Source organism: Notamacropus eugenii, chromosome 3 (assembly GCF_028372415.1).
Source record: "Notamacropus eugenii isolate mMacEug1 chromosome 3, mMacEug1.pri_v2, whole genome shotgun sequence".
In the NCBI taxonomy this organism is placed as follows: Eukaryota; Metazoa; Chordata; class Mammalia; order Diprotodontia; family Macropodidae; genus Notamacropus; species Notamacropus eugenii.
In genome coordinates, this window is record NC_092874.1 from 171,094,138 (window position 1) to 171,120,599 (window position 26,462).

At 39.3% G+C, this 26,462-nt stretch overlaps 1 protein-coding gene and 1 long non-coding RNA gene across 51 annotated transcripts in view; one reads left to right on the forward strand and one right to left on the reverse strand.

Annotated features, from left to right (window-relative positions):
• Nucleotides 1–26,462, reverse strand: part of CELF2 (CUGBP Elav-like family member 2) — a 620,126-nt gene that overhangs the window by 161,426 nt on the left and 432,238 nt on the right. The gene's annotated exons all lie outside the window — the stretch shown is intronic.
• LOC140533531 (uncharacterized) overlaps nucleotides 5,876–26,462 on the forward strand; it is a 55,312-nt gene continuing 34,725 nt past the window's right edge. For 2 of the 4 annotated variants that reach the window (XR_011976954.1, XR_011976955.1), the window contains exons 1-3: nucleotides 5,876–6,195; nucleotides 11,824–12,017; nucleotides 13,156–13,376. This is a non-coding gene — a long non-coding RNA (uncharacterized lncRNA). Of the gene's footprint in view, nucleotides 6,196–11,823; nucleotides 12,018–13,155; nucleotides 14,204–21,344; nucleotides 21,535–24,608; nucleotides 24,668–26,462 lie in introns of those variants that run through there. The other 2 variants (XR_011976952.1, XR_011976953.1) reach the window with 2 other exon arrangements.

Below are 26,462 nucleotides of genomic sequence, written 5' to 3' on the forward strand. Positions count from 1 at the left end.
TGGGGCAAAGGAATGATTGGCAACTTAATCAAGGACAGAAGGAAAATAAAGAAATTTGGGCCAAGTGAAACATAGCTTCACAGGTTCCTCTATGATCCTTACGTTAGTACTTTTGGTTTGCCTAGTCTCTTTCCCTGCACCCCTCTCTCCCTAAAGACTTATTTATTCTTTCACAAAAAAATTCAGTTGTTATGCACCATGCTAGCTACTCAGGGAGCCACAAAGAAAATAAGGTCTGTTCCTTTGGGAGAAATCCTTTGGGAGTTTACAGTCCAGAAAGGAGGATGAGGAAGAAATACAAATGATAAATATACAAAATTTGAATATGACAATGTATAAAATGAAGTGTCATTAGATCAGATGAAGGATAAATCATTTTCTGTTAAGGGAATGGGGGGGGGAAATTAATTTTGAGTTAGGACTGCCCTATATTCACTGACTCTGGGGATAGCGTTAAATAATTTGTGTTTTAATGCTTCCAGCTGTAAAAATAGGTGTAATAATCCCTGACTCCTTCATAATTCATGGAATATTGGTAACTTGAAAGGAGAAAAAAAGTGAACAATGATTGTCCATGGGAGAAAGATGCAACATTTGTAAAAGAGAAAGGTACTCTTCCCTTGTTCCATCTCTCCGTCCAACCCCTAGTTTGTAGTAATAGTGTTGTGGATGGAAACAATTGCGGTCTAGTTGAAAGAGCACTGGACATGGATTCAAGGAAGTCTTGGGTTCAAATCCTATTTCAAAAACTTACTGGCTGTGTGACCTTGGGCAAATCATATAACTTCTCTAGGCCTCAGTTACTTCTTCTGGCCTTGATTGCCTCTCAAAGATTCCTTCCAGTTCTAAATCTATGAGTATCAGATTTGAACTCAGAGGACCGAAGTTCACCATTTTGCATGTCTGTCAGCTCAAGTAAGACCTCAGTTTCCTCATGTATGATGAGAGGAATGGACTAAATGATCACTAATGTTCCTTATAGCTTTATCTCTAATAGAGCTATATCCTTACAGCTCTAAACCTAAAATCTTAAGTAGTGAATAAACAAATAATCCCCCAAACAACATTTTGATTCTGATTTCTGAGGGATATTCTTTGTCACTCAGCTCCTTCTCCATAAAGTTTACCCTGATTCCCTTCTCTGAATCTAATCTCTCCAAAGGACCCTGTAATTCTTTTGCTGCATTTTCCCATTCTAACTTGCACTGTATTCACTTGTGCCTGTGTCTTTCCTCTTCTAGGTTATAAATGCCATTATCAGGGTCCACATATTCTCAACCCCATCAACCCCACAGGGACTTGCAAATAGTAGGTGCTCAGTAAATATTTGGTGAATAAGTAAATGAACAGAAACCAGGACGTTATTGGTATGAATTTAAAAGAGCGTAAGCTTCTTGAGAGCAGGAACCATGTCATCTTTTTTATTGTATTCTCTGACAACTGGCACTTAAGGAGTGCTTGTTGTTTGATGTTATTTGATGTTGTTTGATGGTTATAAACAGGCATGGTAACTGTTTTAGAAGGCTTCATGTTATTTTGAGAATGGAGGTGAACTTTGTAAACAACAATTTACTTAATCCCAAGGGATTGGGCTGTACCTACCTAAAATAAAGTTGGTCCTAGCCAAGATTCATCAAAAGTCAAAGACTTGCTGTAAGTGATTCATGCAAGAGGCTAGAGGTTCTGCCTCCTGGGTCCTGCCCTGCTCTTACTTACTGGTTGAGAAAGAAGAACTCCATAGTCACATCTCCCAAGTCATTTGACATTTAGGCTAGGAGTGAACAGATTCTTTTAAACTTCCGTCAAAGTGCCTGGCAGCCTGCACTGGGGCCATGCAAACTTAACTAAAGCTGTACTAAGCCTCAGAGAGACACTGGAGCTAGTAACCTTTACTCTAAATTCCTGTAGCTATATCCAGGTTGCTGTTCCTCTTACAGTTCTACAACAAAACCACAAGAAGATGATGAATACAGAAAAAAGATAACTCCAGAATGTGGCTTTATAGACTGCCTCCCTTCTATCCGAGGGGAGAAATTATTCTTGGGATTTTGCACTGCCAAATTGATCATCTGATGTGAAAACTGAGAGATGACTTAATGATTACATAACCTTTAAAATTTCATCAGTCTTAGAACAGCAGAAAAACCTCTTTAGTGTGGAGCAGCAGGCCCCAGTTCAACGATGCAGACTGGAGAACACTGGAACCAGAAATCAGTCGAGGCAAATTTAAAACCATTAATCATGTGTGAATGTTGGCACTAATTTTAGTATTAAACTGGTCATTTTAAAAAAATTTTTACTTCCAAATGATCATTTGGAAGTTAATTTCAAAAGATTAATATCAAACAATACTTCGAAAAAAAGATCCTCAGGCAATCAATCTATTAGTATCAAGAAGGTACTGAAATGAATTAATGTTACCAGAAAAGGGGAAAAACCCCCACTAAGGGTGAAGAAAGAAAAGGACAGACTTTAACCTTGTGTACCTTGGTGGAGATGGGAAGGGAAAGGGGGAAGGGGAGGCAAAGGCAGGAAAGTGACACTTTGGGTAAAAAGTATATGAACTTTTCTTTGTTCTATGGTGTGAATGTCATACAGCTAGTTGCATAATCAAGTCACATCCTGTACAATGTGATGTTCTCCTTCTGCTCCACTCCCAGTTTCTATCACTCACAGGAAAGGGGACCCAGTCTGAAATACAGTCCACCGAAAATTCAACTCCATTGTGCTGCTTTACTCGCTGGGGCTATCCTGTAATCTGGACAAATCTGTATCTTGTGAAGGCCATGAGAACAATTTTTGTTTCTTTATCATGAGTTATGCTTCATGGGAGACTTTTGGCAATCCAAAGGGCAACATCGTTCCCAGTCAACGCTTGCTAAAAACACCTTGAAAGCCTGAAATCATAAAAGTGGCCACTGTTTAAGTTATCCTGAACCTCACAGTAACAATAAAAGCTCACATTTATACAGAACTTTAAGGCTTGCTGAGTGTTAACAGTTTGGTGCGGTAGGTACTTCCAGGATGATCACCCCCATTTTACAGACCACAGGGCAAAGCCTCAGAGTGAGAATGAATGACATACATAGGGTCAACTGCAAATTTGGGCACTTAAATTTGAAACCTGGTCTCTTCTGACTAGCACCCTTTCTACTATGTCAGCAGCCTAGAGGAACTCTTTGAGATGTTAAGAACACGAGTGGGAGGGAGTGAGGCAGTACTTTGTGCATTTTAATGGAAGGATCCTGGACTGAACCTAGGAAGCCAAAAGCCATGGATTAAAAATCTTAGCTCCACCTGTAAATATGCTGTATGACCCTTGTCAAAAATCACTTGTTCATGCTGCGGCTTGGTTTTCTCACCTGTAAATGAGGAAAGCAATGCTAAATTACCTTGTTGGTTCCAGGGATAGCTAATCCAACCCTCTCAGTTTACAGATGAGCACAACTGTTGTTTTAAGAATGACTTACTAAGACAATTACAAATGTTCTGCTTTCAGATTCTTACCTCAGTACAGTTGGGAGGATTTGTAGAGCACTTTGTTCATCTTAAAGGACTATGTAAATGCCAGCTCTCATTATTATCATGTTATCTAATAAAGCAGCCCAAGTTAGAGTTCAATAAACTACATGAAAATGTAAAGGTTGGGAGCGTTTGTAGCAGCTCTTTTTTTTCCCCATTGGGTTGTTCATCTACCGCAGGAATGGACAAAGGAAGTTTAAACAGACTCTGTTCTACTATGCTTAAGAAAGGTTATTAATATGTTGAATGACTGCATCTGTGAATGAAGATATTCAAAAAGTTATTATGTTTTCAACTATGGTTAATAATAAGGCTATTTTTCCACCCACTCTTCAGTGCATTCATAATAGTCTTGGCTTCAAGTGGGAGGCAATGTGGAAGAAGGATTAAGAAGAAAAATAATATACAACCTACCACTGCCAGTTCATAGAAAATATTACCAGATTGGAAATGACTATTTATTGTCTCATGAGTTACATCACTATTTGTTTCTGGCTTCTAGAGCTGTTTCTTCCAGTAAGTATGGAGAGCAGAGGGAATTTTGCAGGGACTTGCATATAGTGGCTTTCTGTCATGGTTAAGTGGTTGCTATTTATGCTCCAAGTATAGACATATATCTATCTTAGGTAAAAGGGCTTGAGGAATGCCTCACCACTCTCTGGGTTATCAGGGACAATGTGTAAAATGGAAGGAGAGCTTTGAGGTAAAAAGAAAAAAATTGAGACAGAAGGGAATCTTGCCCTGTGTCAGGGCAAGAGAAAGGGAAGAAGAACCACTGAATATTTGGAGCTTTTCCTGAAGGGAGATGGACCCTCTGAGAGGAAACAGCTGTTTGTATGTCCTCCAAGGAGTAATATGTGTGTTCAGAGATTGTGTCAGGCAAGTTCATTTAGTAAGGGTCAAATGAAGAAGATAGGGAGTGGAGGTCAGTGACTATCTGCTGAGGGGTACAGGGAGGCAAAATGAAATGAACTGCACCATCACCCTGATGCACATAACTACAATGTGAAAAAGAATCTCCCAGGATTTATGAAACTTGAAGACAACTGCCCATAACCTAGAGATTATTGCTTAGGATTATAAAGTCTTGGACAAGACACTGAAGACATTCAAAGCAATGGTGATGTTTTGATCTCTACTGTTGTTTGAAAGTCAGACTTCAGAAGAGAAAGGCCAATTTGGAAGTGACAGTCACTTAAGGTGGGACTTGGGGCTTATGGATCACAACTTAAAATACAGGAAATAAAGGTTCTTGGACAGAGATGGAGTGCACCTAACAAGATCCAGTAAGAATATATTTGCCCAGACTTTTGTTAATTGAATACAAATTTAAACCAGAACGGAAGGGATAGGGGAGAACACCATAATATCCAGTGAGCTAGATACCATAAAATAAAACTACAATATAGGAAAAGAAATATGGGGTAGAAGTCCAGAAATTCAAAGGAAGTGAAATTTAAAAATCGAGATAGTGTTTTGAAAAAAGTCACATGCAAGGAGATAAATACATCTTCAAAATTACCACTGAAGCTTTGCTGAATAGGATCCATGTCTGGGGGAACTATACTGAGCTAATATATCACCTAGACAGAAGAGTAAATAAATGAAAAGTTGAGAAAGCAGATCACAAGCCTGGCCAACTCAACATAAATAAAGGAGCAAGATGGTGGCCAGAAAAGGGAACACCAGTCTTAATCCGCATGAAAATTGATGTGATGTCTAGAACTACATAGGGAATTGACTTGCTCTAGTCTCCTGTTGTCAGGTCACATCTGGTGAACTGAATTCAGTTCTAGGAAGTAGAATTTTAGAATGATATTGACAAACCAGATTATATACGGAGGATGACCAGGATGACAAAAGGTCTTGGGACCCTTCCAATGAGAACTGATGGAAAGAAGTGGGGATGTTTAGACTGGAGCAGACAAAATTCCTATCTTCAAGTATCTGAAGGGCCATTCCTTGAAAAAGGGATTAGATCTATTCTGTTTATGCACACCAGGCAGAAAAAGGAACATGAAGCAAAACTTGCAGAGGGGCAGACTGAGCTTGATATCATGGGAGATTTCCTAACAATCAGCTGCCTTGGAAAGTAATATGTTTCCTCTCATTAAAAGGGTTCTTAAACAAAGGCTTTATGAGCATTTGACAATGGGATAGAAGAGACTCTTTTTCCAAGAAAGAGTTGGACTAGGTAACCTCTAAGGTCCTTTTCAACTCTGAGATTCTGCGAACACATATAGTTTTCTGGAAAGTACAGTTCCTAGGAAATACTGCTAATTTCAGTGCTTCTTTTTATCCAATTTCAGTCAAAACTTTTTAAAAGACTTTTTAAAGACTTTATTACCTCATGTATACTTTTTTTTTGGATACTGGTCAGCATAGTTCCATAGATCAGTACTTGGCCTATGTATGGAGAGACTATACAATATTCTCAATGATTAGGAACTAAAGTGGGGGTAGGGGAAGGAAGAAGCTAGTTACTCCTCCATGTACTGGTGATGTCACAAAAAGGAACAAAGGATAGAAATGAAAAAAGCCTAGATATTCATTCCATGCTCCACCATGACTATGTTGGGTGACCCACAGTGAGCTAAACTTCATCTCAGAGCTCTGTGCCATCATCAGTAAAGATGGGAAGAATGGAATGTAAATTCTTGAAAGGTGTTTTGGGTATGTTCCAGGAAGGGTTCTGGGAAAATGCCAAGACTGGCAATTACTGTGTTATTATAGGTGGTTAAGTACGACTATGCCTGAATCCCTGAGAGAAGGTGAGCTGAAGTTCAGAGCTGAATATTACCAAGAAATTCCCTAACTTTCTCTAATCCCCTTCTCTGTAAGGACTTTGGACATGAATCTCTCCTGAGACAGGCCAGTTATATTGGGGCTAGAGATGGTGACACGGGATTCCTAAATTCAACTTATTCAAGGTTGCCTTTCAAGGTTTCTTTCTTTCCCTATGTTGGTGCTTAATAAATGGAGATTGATTAATCTATTACAATTCAAATCAGAGGTCTCCAGGATTTATAAACTCATGATTCGTGCTCCCTGAATTATCCCTTGTCCTAATGAGCCCCTGGACTTGGAAATGAACGACTGCTTAATAATAACAAGGATATAACCTGGTATTAAAGGCCCTCCACAATCCAACCCCAAACGATGACTTCCAGCTTTGTCTTTTATTACTCATGTGCATGTGCTTTCTACTCCAGTCAAACCAGTTCAGCTCCCTGACTTCTATGTACTCACATGTGTTCCTGATTCCGTGTCTTAATACCTGCCATTCCTTATTCTTGAAATGTTCTCTTCCTAAATCTTCACTAGTAGTGTATAGGACTTAGGATTTTATAGTTGAGGAAATTAAATCCCAGAGTGCTGAGTGTTTGAGCCAGGATTCGAATGTTGGTCTCAGACTTTAAACTCAGCACACCAAAAAATGATATCCATCCTTCAAGGCTTCGTTCAAATGTCACTTTCTACTTACCGTATTCCCTAATTATTTCTCCCTCCTAGAAGCTCTCAAAACTCTTATGACATGTTGCATTTTATTTTGCATTATATATGCAATGTCTATTATATTTTCCCTTTTGTCTTTGGATTGCAACACCTAGCACAGTGTCTAACACATAGCAGGTGTTTAATAAATATTTGTCGATTGATATTTATACATGTCTCATTCTTCATTCCTTCTCCCTCCTTAATTTGTAAACTTCTTGAGAGCAGAGAACTAACCTTAATCATCTTTATATTTCCCTCAGCACTTAGCAAAGGATCTTACGCATAGAACCAGAGGCCTTTAATATACTGGAATATTAGGCTCCAATTTTTATTGGATGTAATAAAATAATTCTGAAGATAAATCTTCCATTAGGAGAAGTGAATTCTAACTAGACCAAGTTAAGGAACATTTGGCTTGGAGAAATTATGATAAGTGGAATGAATATCTCCAAAGTAAATAATCCTGATAGGTGTTAAAAATGAATGTTTTCTACCGAACCGCAGGAGCTTATTCCTAAGTTCACTGGTTGTCTAGTAAATTTTAAAATTATTTTCAATGTAAAGTGCCATAATATATTCACAAGCCATTGCCTCTCGATAACAAATGCTAAAAAAGGATAAAAAGTAATTTCACGAAAGGTTAATTTAAGAGGATGCAAGCAATTTTCTCCTAATGTACATTTTATTTAAGTTTTCTGCCCCTCCTCCATTCTCTACTTCTAAGCTCTTTGCTATATGATCTGGTATGTGACATCCTTTGCACCTCAGGCCTTACTGATTCTATGGGACCATAATGCATGCAAGGGTGAATAAGATTTGGAAAAATCACCCTATTAAAAAACTGTAGTATGTAGGCAAAGGATAATTACACCATCTAAATACCCTATTAACTAATATCATTTTCCTTGTTATTTGAAGTTTGAACATAATTTCTACATATCAGTATAAACACTTCAGTGCCTTGTGATTTCATCCCAATCCTGGGAGGCAGCCAGGAGGTGCAGTGGATGGAATGTTGGATCTAGAGTCAGGAAGATTTGAGTTCGAATCTGGCCTCAGATACTCACTAGTTGTATGATCCTGGGCAAGTCATTTAATCCTGTTTGCCTCAGTTTCATCAACTATAAAAAAGGGGGGGGGGTGGAGTCATAATAGCCCCTATTTCCCAGGGTTGTTGTGAAGATCAAATTGAGATATTATTTGTAAGATGTTTAACACAGGGCCTGGCATATGGTAGGTGATTAATACATGCTTGTTTCATTCCTTCCTTCTTTCATCAGTATGAATATTAAGAACTTCAATAATCTAGATCATGCCCTCTCTACAATATAGCATTCAAGAGTTTCTGGAGCTGAAAAAGACATCACCGTGTAGGTGACGAGTCTCTCGGAACTTGGGGAGGGGAGGAGAACAAAAATTTATAGAGCACCCCACTATGTAACAGGTACTGTGGTTTAACTGCTTTGCAAATATTATCTCATTTAACCCTCACAACAACCCTGTTATGTAGGGGCTACTGTTATCCCCATTTTCAGTTGAGGAAACTGAGGCAAACAGGTTAAGTGATTTGCCTACAACTAGTAAGTGTCTGAGGTTCATGTCTTCCCTGACTCCAGGCCTAGAATTCTATCCATTGAAACTTAGCCAAACTAAGTGGGATAAAAGACATAAAGTCTGACTTGGCACTCAAGGTTAAAGCCCATCCAGCTCAGAAAAGACCAGCCAGAATTCACATATCACTAGAAGGAACCTTCATCCAGGTTCATGCTGATACCATGAGGAGGCCCCACAGTAGTACATTAGTGCAGATTCTATTTATTTAATTTTTAAAAATTAAGATTTAAAGAAACTTGCATTGTAAAACGAATGAATACTGGACCAAGAACCAGGAGACAGGGATGTTTTCCCTGACTGGGCCACTCCATAAGCTATGTGACCTTGGTCAAGTCCTTCCTCAGCCTCAATTCGCTTATCTATAAAAATGAGAGGACGCCATCTACCTGATCCATCCCATAAAACTGATATAAATGCTCAATAGAAATAACATGTATTGAAACATTTTGGAAATTATAAAAGTTTTATATGTGTATAAAGTGATGTTACTGTTGTTAAATAAGTCTTAGAAAATATACTATTATTAAATAATTTAACATGAAAATAAAACCAAACCATGCTATAAAAGAATGAAACACATCTTCCTCAAGGATAACCTGCATTTTCCCCACCATGACCAACATCTACCCCAAATCCTCAAAGGTATAATCAGTTCTGCTAAGATTTCTGCCAAAATCAAGGTATATTTTATTTTCCTATTATGGATATCCTTGAGGGAATCCATCACTTCTGACTGAACTGTGGCCCAGCCATGGACCAAGCTAGCAACATCAACTGAAACACAGGCAGTAGCATTAATTCAATTAAATCCCATCATAGAGATGCTTCTTTTGCTAACGTAGTTTGTGGTGAAATTTTCTTCTGCACTTATTTAAATATAATTGCTGCACTTATCTTGTCATCAGGAAACGTCTGAGTTGTTCCCTCATACACATCTAAACCTTTGATTTCAGGCAGACTCATAATAGTAAGATTTTGGGGAAAATTAGCCACCTCATCCATCAAAACTCTTCTTCATAACCAACCACTGTTGTCTTATATTTGGCATCTCTCACCCCTGAAGGATTCCTAAACGCTTTCCAAACAGGAAGTGCTTATTACTTCTAAAATGCAGTTGTCTCTGGGGAAGACTGTGGTTGATTTCTCATAGCCCACAGGAAAACTACCCTGTCCTTAAGGGCAAAAAGGAAAGAAAGATAAAATATCTAACTGAAAAAGCATTAGGACTTCAGTGGAAGAAAATACAATTCAAAGGGAGGTCTCTGGACAAGCTAACACCCTCAATTCTCATCAAAGTTGTCCTATGGCCTTAACTGGAAGCAGTTTTATGAATAAAAACAATAATGAAGCAATAAACTTGCATTTATACTGTGCTAGATATTATCTCTGCAAAGAAAGAGAAAAAGGAATAAAAATAATATTATCATCTTGTTTACCACACTTTAATATGTCAAAGCCATTTCATAACCGTTAGCTCATTTGAATCTCATAGCAACCACCTGGGGTAAGCAAGGCAAATATTACCATCCCCACTTTAGAGATGAAGGAAGTGAGTCTCGGAGTGGGACTTAATGTCATAATGAGGTAGTTACAAAGCCTGCACTGGGACAGAAATGTCCTGATCCTTAGACCAATGATCTTTCTCTACTCCAGCTCCATCCCACAATATACATGCAGGGAGAAGGGGAGAGAGGTATAAAGCAATTTACTAAGAGTTCTAAAAGGTCTCGTTTCTAGCTCCACAAATATTTCCATGGCTGTTTTCCATCTAAGATTCTTTACCCTTGCTAATTTCAAGGCAGAATCGGGCACCTTGATTCATAGAATGTTTAGATTCTCTACTCTTGACTTGGACTTTCAGAATAATAGTGATGATAATTACGATGATAAATATTAACTAGCATTTATCTTGAACTAAAGTTTAAAAAAAACATTATATATAAATGAAATGTCTCATTTGATCTTTTACTCCTAGTATTATTTCCATTTCACAGATAAGGAAACTGAGGATGAGAGAGGCTAAGTGTATTGTTCAGGGCACACAGCTAGTCAATATCTAAGGCAGAATTCAAACTCACATCTTCCTGACTGCAAGTCCACTGTGACTCTATCCACTGTACAATCTAATTGCCCCTAGTTTCAAAATGCTGACATTATAAAAAGGACCTGGGATCAGATGTTAGTATTTTCAACTGCATTGTCTTTCCTACCATTCAGCTCTATAGAGGCATCGGCCAGGGTAACAATTTGCAATAAAGTATCCTGCCCAGGGCTCTTCGCTGAGACATTAAAGGGTGCCTTGACCAAGCATGCTACTTAGTGCATGAGAGTGTGACGAGATCACAGCCTGAAGGGGCCCAGAGTAACAAATGTGGGATAGTTGATTCCTTACAAAGAAATTATATATATGCTTTTCACAAAAATACGTAGCATAGGTGGTAAACCGATAAAAATCTTTTACCTCCAATTAGCCCTTCAGGGTTTGCCATAATGGTCTGCAAAAAGACAGATTTATGGTGTTGCAGGGACCCACCCCTGGCAAAAGCCCCAAGTCATCAAACTGGTAATAAGTAGAATCCATACACATTTTTGGGGGCAGGTAGGTGGCACAGGGCCTGGAGTCAGGAAGACTCTTCTTTCTGAGTTCAAATCTGGCCTCAGACAATTACTAGCTGCATAAGCATGGACAAATCACTTAACTCTGTCTCAAGCTTCCTCATCTTTAAAATGATCTGGAGAAGGAAATAGCAAACTACTCCAGTCTCTTTGCCAAGAAAATCCCAAGTAGGATCAAGAAGAGCTGGAAATAAATGATCAATATGCTTTTGCCAAGGGAATAAAATATCTTCTTTTTCACCTTTCGATCATGCAAACACCCCCCCACCCACCCAGAGCAGACCCAGATGTCTAGCCATTGTTTTATTCAGTAGAGCACCAAGAAGCATAATTAGACGCAGTTATCATTTAAAGAGAGACTTTTTATATTTTAACATTTGGTGTAACCTATGAAAATAAAGATCCTAGAGCACATGCCTAAGAGACAGTTTGGACTTCCTTGTGGTCTCAAGAATTAGATGGCAAACAGGAAGCTAGGGATCGCCCCTATTGACCACACACTAAATTCTCTGCAGAAACTTTGCTGATTTGAATGGGAGACTTTTTTATTCCATTTCTCCTTTGGGATTCTAGACTGATTCCCACAAACGTGGGAGGGTTGTAAGAAAACATTCAAGTGTTCCACTGCTATTCCACAGAAGGTACAGGCTGGCAAGCTAGCTTCCAAGGCAACACCGTGAATCTGGTCTGGCAAAGATTCCTCACCCAGGACTACCTCCCAGCAACCTCTCAGCACAGTGGCACTTCCTAAAAGCACAGGAACTAAGGTATTTCCTCTTGCTGGCCAGTGATAAGTTATTTTAAGCTTCTATTCCTGTCCTCACCTTACTCCACAAAAGTGTACAACATAAGGAAAGGAATAAGACCTGATTTTTAACAATGAAAATAAAAAATGGCACAGTTTACTATTATATTTTCAATTCAACAAGTATTTTTTAAGTGTATTCTTTCTGTAAGGCTCAGTCAGAGGAACAGAGGGGATACAAGCTGGCTGAACTCTGTACCAGGAACATCTGGACTCAAGCCCTGCTTCTGACACTGAACCAAGGGCCTTGAGTTCACTAAGACTAAGTTGCAGAGAAGGGATCTAATTGCTTTGGTAGAGCATCAGCAAGTGCTCTACAGCAATTTATTCACAGGTTTAGTTCTATTAGTTGGTGGTATGGTGTATAGATGGGGCAGCTAGGTGGTACAATGCTGGTCCTGCAGTCAGGAAGCCTCATCTTCCTGAGTTCAAATCCATCCTCAGACAGTTATTAGCTGTGTGACCCTCTGTAAGTAATTTAACCCTGTGTGCCTCAGTTTCCTCATCTGTAAAATAAGTTGGAGTAGAAAATGGCAAACCACTCCAGTATTTTTGCCTAGAAAACCCCAAATGGGGTCACAAAGAGTCAGATATGACTAAAATGACTCCATAACAACAACAAAATGGTGTGTGTGTATATATATATATATATAGTGTGCTGGACCTAAAGTCAGAAAGACTTGAGTTCAAATTCTGCATTGGGCATGTTCTACTTGTGTGAACCTGAGTAAGTTACTTAATCTCTTTCTTTTCCACTCTATAAGGGGATCGTAACAGCACCTACACCTCAAAGAGTTGTTGTGAGGAACCAATGAGGTAATATTTATAAAGTGCTTAGTACATCACCTGGCACATAGTAGGCACTTAATAAATGCTTATTCCCTTTCCCTTTGTAACACCATGTGAGAAGCTCTGTGCTAGATACCAGGAATGCAAATATAAAAAATATTACCCAACCTAAAAGAGATTACATTCTATTGAGGGGTATGATACCTGTACATAAAACGTTTTGTACAAGATAAGTTGAGAAGAGTAACTGCCGGCAGAGGTGGGAGGGGATCACAGATTCAATTCTAGTCCAACTTTCTTTGTTTTTACAGATAAGGACATGATGCTCAGACTGGGGGAGTGACTTGCCCAAAGTCACTCAGGAAGCAAGTTAACAAAGCTCCAGTGGAACTCAGACCTAGGTTCTCTGACTCTAAAGAGTGTGTTCATTCCATTGGCCCACAATGACTTGGGGAAAAAAGTGATGACTGAACCGAAGGGAATCAGAGATTCCACAGTAAGGAGCAGAAGTAAGAGAGGAAGAGGATTCCAGGTAGGAGAAACAGCCTTAGTGGAGACACAAAGAAATGTGATGATATATCTACATTGGGCCGGATATGGAGGCAGAACACATAAGGTCGTCAGAGGCAGAATTGAGCCATGGTCCTTTGGCTCCAATTCCATGACTATTCTAACTTCCCCTACTCCTCCTGTGCCATCTATGCCTCCCAAAGGGTACAGTCTAGCACATGAGGAACAAGGTATGATCATAACCATGAACAAGAAGTGATCATAACCATGTGTAGAGTGGAGTTTTTCACAACAACTGTGTTCTATGGCTTTGACTGAGCCTATCAGCTAATGGCACCTAGGCCAGGACCAGTACCCAGCAGGGACAGCCAGAAAAGAAGAATGGTCTGCTCACTAACAAAAAGCTTGCAATGTTTCTCTCCAGAACTCAGGTCAAGAAGGGCTGTGACCTCTGTCTCTGTTTTAGCCTCTCTTTCTGTTTCTCTGGTCTCTGCCTCAGGGGTCTATTGTGAGGATCAAATGAGATAATATAGTTAACGCACTTAGCATGATGCCTGGCATACAGAGGTTGCTCAATGAAAGCTTCTTCTCTCCTGCAGTCTACATCCTTAAATCTCTACCTTTTCCCAGCCTTCCACCTGTTCATCTTTTCCCTTTGGCCTCTTCCACCTCTGGTTATTAGTGATGGATGTCCACCTTCCTTCCAAGTCCATTCATTCCAAATTGGAAGCAAGCCTTTGCTCTGAGAACATCAGTATGAACTTCAGAGGATTTCTTGAAGCTTCTCTTCCACAGTGAGGGTAAACTACATCATACTTTAATCTCTTACAGCCTCCAATATGCACTCAATTAAGTGAGTTGTTTTTTTCCCCAGTTGTTTCTCATTTAGAAGTTTTCATAGCCTTGTAAGAAGGGTGTGTGTGTGTGTGTGTGTGTGTGTGTGTGTGTGTGTGTGTGTGTGTGTGTGTGTGTGTGTGTGTGTGTGTTTCAAAGTTGGCAAGAAGGTGACAAAGTGATGTATAAAGACAATGAGCACCAGAGGATTTGAGAGACTGAAATGGATAAGCCCTATTAGGTCATCTCTTTTCACTACCCTATTCCCGAGTGTTAAAGTCCCTGCCAGGTCAGGACTGTTCCTGAGAAATGCTACATGGTCTTTATTCCGGAGCCAAAGGACACATCTGTAGATAGATTTGGCTGAGTTTCAAGAGAGCCTGTTGCTGTAAGGGCATGGAGTCTTGGCCATGAGGAGAATCCAGCCCCATACAGTGACCCTCTTTTTCCCCTTTCTCTCCCCACTCCCATTTTATTTAAATGTTAAAGCATTCCAAATACAATGACATCCTAAAGTGATTCTTTTTTTTCCCGTTGCTTTAACTGAAACAATATATTTTTCACGCTCTGTAAAGTACCAATTTGCTGACTAAGACCAAGGAATGTAATAGTGTTCATTGTTTCAAAGTGAAAAAAGAGTGGGATGTTCTGAAATTACCATGTGGAAGAAAAAGATGCTTTTCTAAGAGCATCCTTCATTTATTCAATCAAGATTTATTGTAACCCTACTCCGCGCAAGACACTGTGCTAGCAACTATAGGGGATGAAAATATGGATAAGACATGGTCCTTAATGTAAGTGAGCTTTTAATTTAGTAAGGGAATGTTGGGGGTGTAAGCTCAGTTCCATGTGGACAGTCTCGGGCGGGTAAAGGTGAGGACTTCTAAACCTTAGAGTTCTCATGAGGCCCCCCAGGGAACAGCAGGGAATTGAGGTGTGAGACTGGGTTATCTCGTGCATTTCCGCCTCTTCCCATGGGAAACGTGCTGGGAGAGAGCATCCCCGCCCTCGAGATTGGCCCGGGGTCTGAGCACACCTATTGTTGTCTAACAGGCACGGTATTCAGGTGCAAACTATGCTGCGGGAGAGCTTAAGTAAGGTCAGGAAAGCCTGAAGGCGCTCTTAGCGCTGAGGGGCCCTTAGAGGACAGAAGGCCCCTCTTCCTTCTCTCCTCTCTTCGCTCTTCCCTCTCCCCTCTCTCCCCACTTCCACTTCCACTTCCATTGTCTTACTGTAAGATCTTTGCCTCCTTGGGAGATTTCTCTCTCCTCAGGAAGAGTTCCCCCTGCACATGTAACCAAGACCCTGAATAAAGCCTAACCCTTGTTTGACTCTGGAAAGTCTCTTCTCTCATACGTTTATCCGGTTTGGCCAGCCGAAGACCTGCGATAGGTAAGGTAAGACTCGGGTAGCCCTTAGGCCTCTAGGCCTGGCAAGCGAAGATAACATGCATACATAAATAGTTATAATACAAACCAGTACATGACATGTGGGCAGCTAGGTGGTGCAGTTGATAGACTGCTGAGCCTGGAGTCAAGAAGACCTGAATTGAAGCTGTGTGACCCTGGGTAAGTCACTTAACCCTGTTTGCCCCAGTTTCCTCATTTGTAAAATGATCTAGAGAAAGAAATGGCAAACCATTGCAGTATTTTTGCAAAAATGAAACAAAAAACCAAACCTCAAATGGGGTCACAAAAAATCAAACAGAAATGAATAACAACATGACAGATAGAAGAGGCACAAGAAACATGCTTCCAGGAGTTAGAACAGGTGTTCTTGATATTTTCATGTGTGACAGACCCTTTTGGAAGGCTGAAGAAGTCTATAGACTCTATGGAATAATGATTTTAAATAAGCATAAAATGCATGGGATTACAAAGGAAACCAACTGTACTGAAATACTGTTATCAAAATATTTTTTTAAAAGTTAATGGACAGAAGGTTAAGGATTCCTGAATAGAGGCAGGTGACATCACCATTTCCAGGGAGAATGATATGGGAAGATTTTATGGCCAAAAACAGCTTCGGGACAGAATGTGGATAAATGGGTAGGATTTGTAACAGGGAGAAATAAGGGGAGGACATCGAAGTGATGAATTTTATGAACAAAAGTGGAAACAGCAGAGGAAAAGGCATGTTCCAGGGATGGAAAGCAAGTACAAGGAATGTAGGCCCAACAATGAGGCATCTCTGTTATTAAGCACCTTACATTTTATTGGGGGAATATGATATGAACACAGAAATGGAGAACAGAGAACAGAAAATGAGGGGGTGAGGGCACATCAGACAAAGGAGTATAAGAATCTCTGAAGAAGGAAGTAACACTAAAGGGGTGAGGGTGGGGGAATGCTTGGATTGGGTAACTAATGTTGATTTTCCAAAACAGGAAGAACCTGAGGTCATCCATGAAGGAATATAGAATTTCTGAAGAGAGGGTATGGGGAAGGAGCACATCCCAGACACGGAGGCCAGTCCCTGTGAATGATTAACAATTGTGGAAGATTGGCTCTCAACTTTTCTCTGGCTGTCCTTCCTCCCTGAAACACTCTCCTTCCTCTGCTCTGCCCGGTGACTTCCCTGGCTTCCTTTAAGTTCCAACTAAAAATCCCATCTTCTACAGGAAGCCTTTCCCAACTCCTCTTAATTATAGTGCTTCCCCTCAGTTAAATCTCTATTTGTCCTGTATATATGCTGCTCTACATACGTATTTGTTTGTGTGTTATCTCCCCCAATAGACTATAAGCTTCCTGAGGGCAAGGGATATCTTTCGCCTCTTTCTGTATTAGCACAGGGTTTATCCTGGCACATAGTGGGTGTTGTTTAGTAAACGTTGATTGATTGGTTGAGATTTGGACGCAGCAAGTGGCCCGATTTGCCTGCAATACAGAATGAAAGAGATGGTGGGCTGAGAGCTGGATTGCTAAGAACCTTAAATGCCAAGCTAAGAAGCCACTGAAGAAACAAAAGAGAATCATTTAATGGTTTTTTGAGCAGGGAAGAGATATGGCCAAGACCTGTCTGTGTCTTTGGAACATTATTTTCATGTTCATGTGATCAATGGATGGAAGAAAGCTTAAGTGACTGTAAAGATTTTGAAAGAGAACCAAAGAGAATGGGGCCTGGCCACCAAAACTTAAGAGTGGATAAAATCCAACTGCACATCAAATCTGTTTGATTGACATATCCACTTTATTGCCTCAGTAACATGGCAAAATAAGGAGGTTAAAATCACTTTTAGGGATGTGGTATTCCCTGAAGTGAGTGGAACTTAGCTGAAAGACCAAGATAAAGATGCTGTTCTAGACCCCAAAAGATTCTCAAAGAGTACGTGGGGCTCTGGTTTTAGTATGGTGTAGAAGCAAGAAGAAAGGAGAAAGAAAAGGCATACCACTTCAGTATCTTTGCCAAGAAAACCCTAGGGACTGTATTGGAGTGCTGTAGTCCATGCGGTCACAAAGAGTCGGACACAATTGAACTAGAATAGCTACAGCAGCAAGGAGAAAGAAGACTGGGTTCAAAGCTCATCCCTGATACTGACTAGCTATGTCACCAGACTCAAGACTCTTAACCTCTCTGAGCATTGGTTCTTGTTTGTAAAATGGCGATAGCAACGTTCACAGTGCCCACCTAACAGAGTCGTTGCAAGGAAAACACTTTGTATGGGCGAAAGCATTTTATAAATAAATCTGAGTTATTGTTATTGCACAGTATCTCCATTTTTATTTGAGCAAGGGCAGGTAGAAGAAATATGGAGATAATATTACAATCTCTATGCTTAAGAAACATCATTATATTTGTGTGTGGACCAAAAAAGATTAGGGACAAGGGAGCAGGAACTGGAAAAGTTCCACTGACTGTGTCAGATTTAAAAAATATATTTTCTAGAATTATCAGCCTTGTTTGAAAAGGTCAATGTGTACTTCAGGTTCCTACCTAGAAAAGGTGGACAAGGCAATTATCTTTCCAGATGAGAGATGGAGAGATGTCATATAGTTTAACTTTGGAGTTAAAAAAATAAAAGAAATATTTTCCCTGTGAAAACATGATGGTACTGCATGAGTAGCAATAATCCCCAACTATTTTCTACATGCTCATCTATTATTTAGTTGGTCTAATGGAAGAAAAAGCTTATAGAACATTTCTCTCCTTCTACCTGATACATTCTAGTTCCCCTAAAATTCTTTGGTGAGCTCTCAACCTCCCGGTTATCCTAAATTAAACAATCAAATTGTACCATTTGATGGAGTGGCTTCTTTCCCCCTTTTAAGCTGTCATGAATTTATTTGCTATGGAGTTTAATCTTCAGAGTAAAAGCCTGACATGTCCCACTTAAAAACTGTGTACTCCTGAACAGAGATTAGCCAGTAATTAGGTGAAGACGGAAACCTAAAAGACCTGATAAAAAAAATTAGCTTTTAATTTATGCACTACCTTTCCTCAAAGTCCTTTTCTTTCTTCCAGGAGATTAAAAAGACCTAGATTCTTGGAAGCATTTGCTTTGTAGGGGATTCAGTAGTTGGGGGTGAGCGAGGGAAGGGTCTTTTTTACCTCGAGGTTTGAACACAGCCCAAGTTGGACTTGCAAAGTGGCTAAGAGCTGTTACCATCTGGCAGCTGTGTGGTGGCCTGTGTGAAATGAACTGGTGGTCACAATCCAGTTCCGATTAGACAGATGTCCACTTCACAAAACAAGCAGTACAATCAGCAGCCTTGTTGGCAGAGGAGAAGATAGAGGACTGGGCATGGAGAATACATTTCCTCTCTTGCTCTTCCCCAGGTCTCTTATCAATTGCACTGAAACAAGTGAGGGGAAGTGGTAGTATGGGCAGCATTTCCAAAAATAATAGTTTATGCTTAAAAAAGACAACCTCAAAGTACTTTACAGATGTTACCTCATTTGTCCCCTAAGAATCATCTTTTTCCAGATTTTTTGCTTCCCTCACAATTATAGGTTACACTGTAGCTGTCATCTCTTTTCATTAAAATTACCTATATTCTAGATTTGGTCTAGTAATAACGGCATTTATAGAGAGCACTTTAAAGGTTTGTTAAGTTCTTTACATAATATGATCTCATTCAACAGGTTGACTTGGGGTGGGTGGATAAATAATCTGACCCTTAACCCTTTGCAGACTGGCTAGCATCCTTTCTAAAAATGAAATTAATATGGAGTCTTAACGAGAAACAGAAAGAATCAGTGTTTTACGTAAAACAGAACTACCTACCTACCTGGGCTACTAATGAACATCTTAGAGATGATTAAAAATTAAAGCCTCTTCAAAACCCAATTTGCCTTTACACCACTGATGCACTGAATTCAGTCTGGAGAGTAGAAACGAAGCCAGTCTGTTTTCCTCCTAGCTTAAAGTCAATATTAAATTCTGGTGCTTATGCCTAATGGAAATGCAAGGGAAAATTGTGTTTCCAGCACAGCAGGGGAAATGTATAAATTAAGCAATGCTGTTTTCATTGATTTTCTTTAACTCATGCAAACATTTTGTCTCACATCCTCTTTTTAATAAGCTCATTTTGGCCTTTTTTTAAAGGCAGGAACAATCTTGAATGTGAACTTTTATGGAATAACATGAAAGATAAGATTCAGATACTTCGCTGTTTCCAAGTTGTATTAAATGAATAATACACCAAAGAACCTTGGTAGAACTCTTGGTAATTACTGCTTTTTTCATTAGATATCATTGCTATTGTATATTTTCATTTAAGGAGTGTCTTTAGTTACTGTGACACTTTTAGATGAGGAGTGAAATGTGTTTGGGGGTTATTTTGGTCTGCCAACAGCTGCCCCTTGCCCTATCATTATAAATAACCTGAGCTTTAAATGTTCCACATGATATGGTCAGTCGTCTCTTTGATACTGTGTTGGGGGTGACTTTGAGCAGAACAGAGAGGTGAGCAGTTCCACAGGGATACATGACCTAAATACATGAGGTCACATCATTAAAGTAAAAAAAAAACTGGGCTAGGGGAGAAAATGGAAAGAGGTATTGTGCTCAACTATGGCTAAATGAAAAATGTTTAACCAAATGAGACAGAGGTCTAAAAGATAAGATGGTTAATTGTGATCATATTAAATTTGAAGGTTTTTGTATGAACAAAATTAAAGAAACTAGAAGAAAGGGAACTGTTAACTGAGAAAAAAAAGTCTTTGATATATCATTTGGTCATTTTTCAACTGAAGGGCAACCCCCCCCTTAGTTTCTAGTTCTTTGCTACCATATGGAGAACTACTATAATTTTTAAAAAATACGTATTTAGAATCTTTTCCTTGTCCTTGATCTTTTGGGATTATAGGCTTAGTAGCTGGGTCAAAGGGTATGCTTGGCTTAGAAACTTTGGGGACATAATAACAACACCTACCTCATAGGGCTGTTGTGAGGATCAAAAGAGATGACATTTATAAAACACTTAGCACAATCTCTGGCACACAGTAGGCATTAAAAAATCCTTATATCTTCTTTCCTTCCCATTCCTTCCCTCGCTCCCCTCCTTTCTCGGTGGTTTTTCTACCAGCTGCCTATGTGGCCACCCCCCCACCCCCATCCTTGGAATGCACTTTCTTCAAATTCACTCCTTAGAATCCCTAATGTCCTTCAAAGCTCAAATGCCCAAGGCCAAACTCCAATACAAGACTATTCCTGATGCCCAGTGCCAGCTGCTAGTGCCCCATCACCTCCCAAATCAACTTCTATTCCTTTTGTATGTACTTACGAGTGGACATGTCATTTTCCTAGGTAGACTATAAGTTTATGGAGGGCACAGACTGTTTCATTTTTGCTGTATTCCCCAGCCCATTGCATATGGCCTGCTTGTGGTAGGCACTCAGTAGATACTTACTGGCTGATAAGCTGACTGACTGGTAGAAGAAGGAATGATAGAAAGACAGAGGATGGCAGGCAGAGATGCAGTCAATGCTGGGGAAAGTAGATTGGTCTCTTATTTCCCTTGGCTCCCCCTTCTTTTTCCCTGTCCATTTTCATTATAGGTATAGTAGAGCATTCATGGAATTTGTACTCTTGGGGATCCCTAGAATTAATCCTCTCCTTCCCCCTACTTCATGAATGTCAGATATATACCATAAAAAGTGAGAAGGTTTGTCTATAAGTTAATTAATATTTTTCACCTTATTTTTGTATACCCAGGAAACACTATGACAGGCAGCATATTTTGGGATGATTATCTATCACAACAGCTGGTCTACACTCAGAAAACACAGGACCTTAACCTGTGAAACCATCATAGCAACTTCTCTAAGCACATTTTCAGCATCGCAACATACTGACCTGTTAGCTATCGTTATTATTCAGCATTCAGCACAGTTCCTGACACATAGTAGGTGTTATATAAATTGTTATCTATCATTATTATTATTATTATTCTTGTTTTTGCTATAATTAAGAACTGTTAATAGTTCTTGCCACTGGTTCTCTAACTTATATAATGTTCTTAAAGTTCACCACCCCAGCGGTAAAAAGTTTGGTTCTAACTCTGCACTTTATCTGCTGTTTCAAAGAGTTCCAACCTTTGCAGCAGAGTCCTAGGGTTTAGTACTAACTGAAAGAGCTTCTCTCTCTCTCTCCATATATACATATACATATATATATATATACACATATATATACATATAAAGAGCTTCTCTCTCTCTCTCTCTCTCTCTCTCTCCATATATATATATATATCCTCCCTACACTTTAGCATCTTGCAAACTTCAATCATCGCTCCTTCTAACTTTTTTTCCGGTGAGCACAATCCTTCTTTTTTATGTTTTGCTAAAGCCTTTTCCCCTTTGCCTTCCTTTGACTCAGTGTTCTTGGGCCTTTTAAGTTAAACCTCTTAGACCTTTCCATGTAGGCTTGCTTTTCTGGACCTTTATGATTTGTGGTGCTCTCCTCCAGAACATCTATGTCTCCTTGATGTGTCTTCAATAGCAGTTCCTAATACTGGGCACAGTGGCCTCTGTAAGTGTGATCTTTAAAATTAAAAACAACAACAACTCTGTAAAAAATGCCAAATTATTTGTTCCTCAACACTTTCATTTCTAAAGTTTGGCATTCATGACACAGTTTTGAACACTATCAGGCTTAGGACTTTCTTCCACTTTGCCCTCAGAAGTTGTCTATCAGTGAGATTCTCTATCATTTGTTGCCATGCTACTAAGTGACCTCTGAAAGCATCTTAGCACCAAATAGTACTGAGGGTTAAGAAAAATGATGACAATTTACGGACTTAGCTAGCAGGAACCTCTAACAATGCACAGGGTAACTGAAAACTACTATAAAGATCACAGAGCTGAAGATAGGCAAGTCTGCCTTGTACAGAGAGAAACCTCAATTATATTTACGTGCATCAGATTTTTTTCTAGTCAGTTCTGAGTAATACAAGTGCATATTCTTTTTGAATCCCTTTAATTATCTTTCAAATTCCAATTTATTCACTTTTAATGATAATGAAGAGATTATATTCAGCTAAGTCCTTCATTCTGATCTTCTGTCCTAAGAATGTTTTATAGGTTTCTCCCATCTGGACTCATGCCAGAACTTGGATGCCAGGTTAGGGACACCTTCCTCTCAGTCATTTACATAGAGAGTGAAAAAATATTGATCCCACTTCCAATTCCTGTGGTGTTTCAATTGTCATCCCCTTTTCTCCCTGACCCATTAGCTTTTACCATTATAACCTGCCCCTGTTCAGCTAACTAAGCTCCCTTTTCCATTTACAGAGGCAGCCAACTCGACCTCCTACCTCTATGCCTGCCCCTTGGGAAATCCAAGTATATTATAGCCATCATCCTACATATGCTTTATTCTCTGAACTCCTTCCCCCAGAATTCCCACCAATCAAGTCAAGTTTGGAAAGATCATCACATTTTGAAGAATTATATTCTTTAATACATCTAGTTAACCTTGCCTTCTTTAAATTTCTTTATTGTCTAAACCCAAGAAATGTTCTATGTAATTGACTTCATAAAATAGGGCAGGGAATCATTTACAATTCTCTTGCCCAAATTTGCTAAATCCAATGTCCCATCATATTCCTACAAAGCCATAGCAGATAACCATATCATGAGTATGGAGTGTTAAGCTAGCCCTCCCTCAACTTATTCTCCTTACTCAATAATCATATTTCACCCCTTCTTTAATTTTATTAGAAAAGAGAATTTAAAAAAATCAAACCACTTAATGGATTGTGTAATGCCTTATCTTTATATTTGAGTAGCCACTGACCATGCTAATCATCATTTTCACTTAGTATTTTCATAATTTTGTAAATGAGCTTTCCCTATAGCCAGCTTCAAACATCTGTATTTCATAGATTTTATCAAGCCTATAGTTCTGTTGACTTCTGCAATTTCCAATAAGTACACTGAATCTATAAGATCAATCAAATTAACAACCTACTGTATGCCAGTCTCTGCACACCGGGGATATAAGTATAAAGAATGAAACAATCCTCACTCACAGATGAAATCGTCAAGTTGAACAAGAAGTGATAAAATTGAAAAACTAATTTAACAGGCCAATTAATATTTGGTAAGCAAGATACTGACAAATGTCTTGCCCATTAATATCTGGTAAGCAATGTTGACAAAAGTATCAGGAACTAGAGAATGTAGGACAATAAATCAGATTCAAGGACTAAAGCCTGGGGCTTTTGACCACTGTGGTCAATATACCCCAAAATTCAGAATGCATAGTTTAAAACCAAAAGAGGCAATTCATCTTACAAGGATCTGCCATAGCAATGTTTAAGGAGGATAAGGAGTAAGCCTATAAATAAAATCTCACATCCTCAGTGCTTTCAAAATCATGCCACACAGGTATCTGTTAAAGGAATCAAAGATGCCCAGCTTAGAGAAGAGATTTGGGAACATGGCAGACCTATTCTGTTTGGCTTCAGGGGCAGAAGAAAGGGAAACAAGTAAACATTCCAGACAGATGGATTTAGTTTCAGTTTAAGAAAAACTTCATCATAAGCAGAGTGGTCTAAAAGTGAAATGAGCTGCTCTGGAAGATGGCGGCTTCCCTCTCGTAAGAGGTCTTTGCTTTTAGGTTGGATGACTGGTTACTTATTGGGATGGTAAAGAAGGGATTCTTGTACGAGTACACGTCAGGCTAGATGAGACTGGAAATTCCCTTCTGGCTCTAAAATTCTGTGACCATACAGCTTTTTTTTTTTTTACAAGATATTCTAACACTAAGCTATTTGGGTATCTTTGCTTTGAGCTAGTCCCCTCTCTTCTCAATCCCCTGCACAGCTGCCAAATTGATATTCTTAAAATGCTACTATGACAATGCCATTCCCTTACTCAAAAATCTTCAGTAGTTTTTATTGCTTCTAGAATCAGAACCAAAATTCTTGGCCTGGCACCATCTGACTCCCTCCTATTTTTCAATCTTCTTTCTTAGATCAATGATTGAAAGTTGGAAAGGTACTGAGAAGCCAGTCCAATCCTCTCATGTTACAGGTGAGAAAAATGGAGGTTCAGAGACAATAAGGGACTTGTCCAGGGTCACATGGCTTCTAAATATAAGATGTAGGATTTGAACCCAGGTCTTCTGGATGTTAAATCCAACATGCCATCACTACAGCACACTGCCCTTCATGTAGTCTCCATTCCAGTCAAACTGATTTCTAACCATTCCTTCCTCTATAGCTGATAGTCCACCTCCCACATCTATCCCTTTGCGCTGGCTATTCTTCAAATCTGAAATATACTTTGTTCTTACTTTTGCCTTGTAGAATATCTCAGTTCCTTCAAATTATGTGCTAATAAGTGCATTAAGGAGTTGCAAAACAAAATCCATGTGATGAAACTGCATCTCAATGAAATGATCTGGCCAGGGTTAAACAGTCATGCCATCTACCATATAAACCTTTTCCTGATATCTCTTCCCAGTATTTAGTGCTCTCTACCTCTTGAGATGACTTTGTGCTATTTTGTGTAATGTGCAAATACTGGGTATTTATCAGCTGACAAGTGTTGCCCCTCTCCCCCGGTAGACTTGAAGTTTCTGCAAAGAAAGGATTTGTTTTGCTTTTGTCTTTATATTTAGCACTGTGGTCTGAACACATGAGGACCTTAATAAATATGTGTTTAATCGAATTGCACCGAACACTACAGAAATGCAAACCAACCGTGGCAGCTTTATATAATCCAAACAACAGCAAAGTTTAAGAGAAATGAAATAAATACTCCTCAACCTTCTCTATCCTATGCCTTTACTCAATCTACATAGGCATCTTACTGGGAAAATAAGTTCTGGTTTTGAAGAGGAAGTGGGTAGGAGAGGATCTGTTAGGTTGCAGCAGCTCTCAGGCAATGCAAATTGTAAAGGGGCGTTGGTTAGTGCTGCAGCCCTCTCCGACCCACTTTTCATTTCAGAGCTGACTGGCTGCAGATTAACACGTGGTTGGGCACCTGCCAAACAATACAATTCCTTAATAAACTGGTGATGGATGGATTCTAAGGTAAAGAAAGTGGGTTACACTCATCTGAAAAGGCAAAGAGGTTTTGGAAGAAAAGCTGACCATAGTAAGTAAACTTCACGACAAATTAGAACTGGTGAGATATCTTAGTTTTCCCTCTTTTCATCAACCTATAAAATTTATTTTAGGAATCTAAATAGCTCTAAGCCAGGGGTAGGGAACCTGTGGCCTTCGAGGTTCTCAAGTGCGACCCTTTGACTGAATCCAAACATCACAGAACAAATCTCCTTAATAAAAGGATTTGTTCTGTAAAATTTAGACTGAGTCAAAAGGATGCACCTGAGGGCCTTGAGGTCGCAGGTTCCGACCCCTGCTCCAAGCCATGGGACTATGATTTTCCTCTTATTGGAGATTTCTTCCATAGCAGCACTCTTCCCTTCAGTCTACAGCTGAAATTGTCTTCACTTCACTTTGCTGCTTTAACATTAGACAGCAAATCAATGAACCTGGGTACAATTAAGGTCCTACTATATGTCAGGAATGGCGTTAGATCTGAAGATTCCAGTATAAAGAATTAATTATTTCTATTCACTATGAACTTATGTTTAATGGGAAAGACAAAAAAAAGCACATAAAAATGTAAAGAGCATAAAGTGCAAGGGAATGAACACAGATAAATGCAAAAGTAGTTCAACACAAGGTAATTTGAGAGAGAAGGCACTTGTTGTTGGGGGGAAATCACATCCCACCTTTCACATTTACTATCTTGGCAAGTCACTTCACATTCTTAAGAATCAGTTTTCTCTTATATAAAATGATGGCTACTGAGGTTC